Source organism: Cyanistes caeruleus, chromosome 11 (genome assembly GCF_971803275.1).
Source record: "Cyanistes caeruleus chromosome 11, bCyaCae1.hap1.1, whole genome shotgun sequence".
Classification (NCBI taxonomy): domain Eukaryota; kingdom Metazoa; phylum Chordata; class Aves; order Passeriformes; family Paridae; genus Cyanistes; species Cyanistes caeruleus.
Window position 1 is genome coordinate 4,338,398 of NC_141711.1, and position 5,772 is coordinate 4,344,169.

General features: G+C 44.0%; 1 long non-coding RNA gene across 1 annotated transcript; it reads right to left on the minus strand.

The window, feature by feature from the left end:
* Positions 1-3,611: 3,611 nt before the first annotated feature.
* Positions 3,612-5,508, minus strand: LOC147650951 (uncharacterized). Its single transcript, XR_015274923.1, has 3 exons — positions 5,331-5,508; positions 4,741-4,860; positions 3,612-4,393 (listed from the first exon to the last, which is right to left on the minus strand). It is a non-coding gene; the product is annotated as an uncharacterized LOC147650951 (long non-coding RNA).
* Positions 5,509-5,772: the final 264 nt, after the last annotated feature.

Here is a 5,772-nt window from a genome sequence, read left to right on the forward strand (position 1 = left end):
TTGTAAGCTGCAAATGAAGATGCAAGTAAAAGAGCAAACACCACAAAACAGAGCCAAGCAAAGATTTCCAGCAAGACTTCAGGCAATTGAACATGAGTTGCATTCAGCTGAGATGTCAGATCTGAAAACCATCTCAGCGTGGTGCAAATGGCCTGGTTTTTCTTTTTGATTCTTATTGCTTTAGTTTTGTTTATTCTTATGTAACCTGTCAGCAAAACTTACTCTGCTCCTGGACTGTTTGTGGTCCCCTGATATCGAGAAGGACAGCTTTGCTTCTGCTCCTGCCTGGTGCAGTTATCATATCCACCTTCATTTGCCAGGCTGGAATCCTGTGCCTGTCTGTGTGAGTGGCACTAGTCACATTCAATAACACTTTGCTCTTGCATTTAGGCCTCTCTTGCACAGCATTTACAGGCATGTTTACATGCCTCTAACCAGAGGGATTGAGGTGGGTGCCATTAAATCTGCTCCTGATGTGCTTGTGCAGGAGGTTTACACGGCCCAGGGGTGCTGGGTGTGGGAATGGCTGGGGCTGCAGCGCACACAGAAGGTTACAAATCCTAGGGGAATGTTAATTGAAAAGTTACATCAAATGCACAGCAGGTGGTTGGGACCGTAATGGTAAAAATACCAGCTCAACCAGAGGCAAGTGAACTGCACAGCTGCCGCTTTGGTAATTGGGGGTCCCTGCAGGGTGGTGGAGGGGCAGCTGAATTAGGAACTGGCAAGGCTGGGACATGGGGACCAAGCACTGTCCTGGCAAAACTGCACACCCAGGTGACTCACACCTCCACCTTCCCATTAGCTTCTCTTTGAGCCTTGAGGTAAAAGGGATGGGGTGGAAGTGTGGCCATACATGCTATGGGATTTTGACATGACTCATGTCTCAGGGTATGCCCCTCCTATAAGTAAAACTGCAAACTTCCTCTTTGCAGAAGCAATCTGAGCCCTTCCTTGTTGCTGCCTTCTTCCATCAGCTGGATGGCTGCCACTGTTCACTCTTCCCTCCTGGAGCTTTCCTTCCCCTATTCCCAAAAACTTTTAAAAGCAAGCTGCACTTTTATATTTTGTGCACAGCAGAAAAAAGAGCTTCCACTATTTCCTCTAAATGAAGAAGTGTCTCATTTTGAACATGATTTAATTTTACGTGGCTTTTACCTTTCCCTCCTCTTTTATCCCTCTGTTTTTTAACACAAAAATACTGTTTTTCACAAGGATTGTGTAGATTTACTGAGTTCAAGGACTGTGAGACTCTCTGAATCTGCCTTGATGTGGAATAGAGGAAATAACTAAGAAACATGCCACAGCCTTTTTCCTCCCTTTCCATGCAGCTTTCCTAATAAAGCAGATGAGAGACAGATTTTGCTTACAGCATTAAGAGATGTCACAGTGGTCCTAACTCCTAACCCTCTCCCTGCTCCCCCTCCCTGCCCAGGAGCTGTAAGGAAGGACACACGAGTCACATCAGAGGCCAGCAACACTTCTACCTGATACTGCATCCCCAGCTTGCTCTGTGCCTTCCTGTCTAAGGTGTCAGGTTCCTGCTAAAAGTATTTGTAAACAAAGCCCGAGAAAACCCCTAACTTTGCCTGGAGCAGCTCAGCATGAGCATTATAGTCATGGAATGAAAGCCCCAGAGGAGCACAGATGTAGCTGTAACCTACCCCATGGCACCGAGCTGTGAGCAGGGGGAGCAGCTCTCAGCTCCTCCGTGTGCACACACCCCACACTTTTCCTTCTCTTTATCAGTGTCTAATTGAATTCCAGACAGCCTGAACAAAAATCCATACTTGTTGAGGGCAGTAAATAAGGATGTGTTGGAAAATGAGTATGGATGAGTTTTAGCCGCGGGTTGAAAAAAGAATACACAGAGTAGCTGAATTATCGGCAAATTCTCAGGTGCCGTTTGATAGCAAATGTTTTTAAGTAGCAGATCATAGCAATGTCATCAAGATGGCATTTTTCAACCCAGAATTAACCCAGAAGTGGTCTAGTCAGTATTTTCTCTGTATGTGACACTCCAGTTGATAGTACTGGTTTATATTGATATAGATTTCATAGAAGCATTTATGACTTTAAAAGTGCCCCTTGATAGCCTGCAGCTAGGAATTCCCTGGAAATGTCTTCATATAGGAATTCAGATATATTTGATATGAAACAGTTTAGCCTTTGTTTGGAAACAGAGGCAGGAAAACAGTTTCCCAACACCAATTACCAGAAGACTGCACCTCTTGTAGCCAGCACAGATCTGTCTCTGCATTATTGGGCTACTGACACAACACTTTTAATCAAATTTTGATTAAAATGAACTGCTTAACTTAATTACAGAATGGGAAAGAGTTTCATCATTGCCTTGATGTTTTTGGTATTCTACTCAGGTTGAATAACTGGGTTTGGTGGTCACTGTGTCTAGAGCTACACATAGCAGGGTTTTCCAAGCAGTTTGTGAGATTAACCATTCTTTTAGAGCTGATACCATGGAGAAGCATAAGTCCATCTCAGCTCCTTGCTGTCCCTGGGAGCCTGATGAGCTTTGGGAGAGGGTGGAGGTGGCTGCCTGCTGGGTAATGGCCTCAGCTGGGCCATTCTGGATGTGGCACAGGGACCTCACACACTTATGGCCACCACCAGAAGCACCCACAGAGAGTGGTAAGTGTTATAGTGCAGCATAATCCACTCTTCAGCCTCAGTGAGGAAGATGGGATCACACTGCCTTCCATTCTCAGATAATAACCATTCCATGGAAGCAGTTACAAGACCTATTTACAGGGGTGATTTTAGCTGCCATCTTCAACAGGAAGGGACTGGTTCTTTGGACAGGTGGCAATTTTATGCTACTCACCCACCTCCATATCTTCTTTATCTGAATGTGCACTATGTATTTACGTTTCCATTTGGATGACTTTCATGTTCTTTAGATGGCAAGTGTTTTATGAAAAATGAAAAAGAAGAAGAGGAGGTTCAGGTAGAAACTGAACTGAAACCAGGTTGGGATCCTCTGATGAGTGACCCACCTAGGCTTTGTTTGCCTGTGCCTGGAAATTTGGGAGAGGTTGATGATGAGCTGTTTGTGTAACCAAGCTATGCAAACTAGTAAAAACAAGTCATGTGAGGGAGAGAGGGAACATTGACTGCTTTGACAACTGCTTTGCCATTGCTAAGGAAACTGCTCCCTTGGTAACCATGGTCAGTACATCTGTCTTATTTTATCTCCAATTCTCATGTAGACACCATCATGGAAAGAATATTAACACAACCAAAACACAAACGTTTCAGAAAAGCACAAGGCTTCTGTTAATTTCTTCACTACAAAGTTTAAGGGAGATTCTGCTTTGGTGTTGATTATGGCTTTGCCTTGCCTGAGATGTGCTCCTTAAATATTAACTTATGCAAAGTAACAATTTATTCTTTTGTTCTGCTTTGTACTTCTTTAAAATGTGATACTTATTTTCTTTTAGCTCTCCTAATTTACCTAATGCAATTGGACTTTACAATAGGAAAGCCTGAAGGCTGAGAAAGCTTTTGCATCTGTCAAAATAAGAGTTTATGTTCTTTTGCTAAGGAAAAAAAACTCTGACTTGAGCAGGGTCCAACAAATGGAAGTCCCAATCTGAACAGCAAACTTTTAATATGTCTCTGAACCTTTTGAGTTAGAACCACATGATATAACAAGATCTTTCTTGACACTTTCTTAAATCCATTAACAAGGAAGAAAATCAGAAATGTGCACAGGAAAATCTGAGAGGGAATCCTGGATGCAGTTTTTGTCAATTTTTAGTGAAATTATGATATTTGTTGATACCTGCCAGTAAATCAGATTTGAAATGTTGGTGGAAGTACACAAAATAATAAAGTTTATGTCCACAAGAATACCAAATCTATTGAAGCAAAACAAATAATCCTGGTACACAGGATGCAAAGACGCCCCTAGGCTTTCTATCCTTAGCATCAGGCACACATAAACATCCTTTAGGCCATGTTTTGCCTCAGTTCTTAGATATTCTATGCTGAGATGTTAGAAGCAGTCAGGTTTCTCAGTAACTTTATAAGAGTAGCATTTTTCTCCCCTCATAAAGGAGGGAAAAAACAGATGAATGAGGATACAAGAGCCTATAAGTAAATTTGAAAGTATCTGTTCTCAAGGTGGACATGGTGACTGCATGAAACAGGGATTTCATGTCATACCATCACATAAAAATGCCAAATCTGATCCCTCAACTGCCAGGACTGTGGTTTGTGGATTTACTGAGAGCAAATATAAAGCAGCAACAAACTCCTCTTTGGTAAGAAAAGCAACCATCCCAACTGAGACAAAGCATTTCTCCAGCCCCAAGTCCCCTTTCCAACAGCAGGGAAATCACAGTGGTACCTCTCTGTGTACTCTGCCAGCTCCCTGTAAAATAAAAATAAAGGGATGGTTTCAACACCGTACATCAGGGAATACAGGAATACTCAGGGACTTCAGCAACTGACTGGTAGAAGATTTTGGACAGATGGACTGATTTTAAGAACAGTGTAGAGGTAGAAAACCATGGCCTCATGGGGGTGTGATCATGTTGGCACGTCACATCATTTGTGGTGGGAGTAAGCTCTGAGGGCAAAGTTACTCTCTGCTTCTTTATTTTGACTTATCCATTGATGACAATGTGATCTAGCAGTTCCTGAGCTCTTCCTAGCACAGGAATCATCCGTTCCTACAGCATGGATGCTACAGTATCATTGACAGCAAACATTACTTACTTTCACATCAGCTGTGTGTGTGTGGAACATCCTGCCTTCACGTCTGCCCTTTCAGCAAAGGTAATGCAGTGAGAATTATTGTTCTGGTAGCTAAACGCCCATTGCAGAAGCTTTGAGATGCTGGCAACACAAAAATCCTTTTACTGCTCTGTCATGCAACCCGACCTTTCATTTTTACTGGAAGTCTTTGCAGTTGCTTTATTTACCCAATCCCACTTACCGTAAACAACACAGCCATTGGCACTCGTGAGATGTTTGGTTTAACTATATCCAGAAGCCAGAACCAGTTGCACCACTACCACTGGTGCAAGGGAGTTGCCATGAGTCATTTCTCCTAATTCTTTCCCTCTCACGTCTCCAGCTCCAGTGGCACACCCATGAGATCTGTGTTTCACCCCCCTGCATGCAGAGCGAGGGCAGCAGCACCTCATCCCTCCCAGGAGCAGAGTGGGATTATTACACCTCTGATATTGTCGGGGAGCAGTGAGCTCTGCACTCTCCCTAGAGAAGAAACTCCAACAGGAGCCTCAAGCCCCACTGCCATGGTGGGGTGGGGGCCCCCCATGAGTCACAGCTCCTTTTTCCAGTACCTGAGTGAGAGGAGGAGGCGATAGAGGCCAGGCTATAAGGCAGCATCACAGGGAGGTCAAGCTGGAAATCAGCACATGGTCAGGATGAGTGGGTCCATCACTCAGCTGAAGACCAGCATCCTCCAGCTCAGCTCACAAAAAGGAGCAAATTTCCCTGGCTGAGCTTAAATGGGCTCCCAGGCCTGCTGGAGTGGGTGGAGGCACCAGGTGAGGCTGGGTAACCTCACCCCTCACCACCTGTGAGGGTTGTTAAGATTTACCAGTACCTTCAGGGCCTGAAAAATACCACAACAGCAGGAGTCAGCTAAATAAAAATATTTACCAAACTACTGAAGCCCTGATACTTTCCCCAGCTCAAATGCTAAGGAAACTCTGCTGGCAATTTTCTTTTCATAACTACTCCAGAAAGCAGGGCTAAGGCATGACAATGAAGAAGATAGGT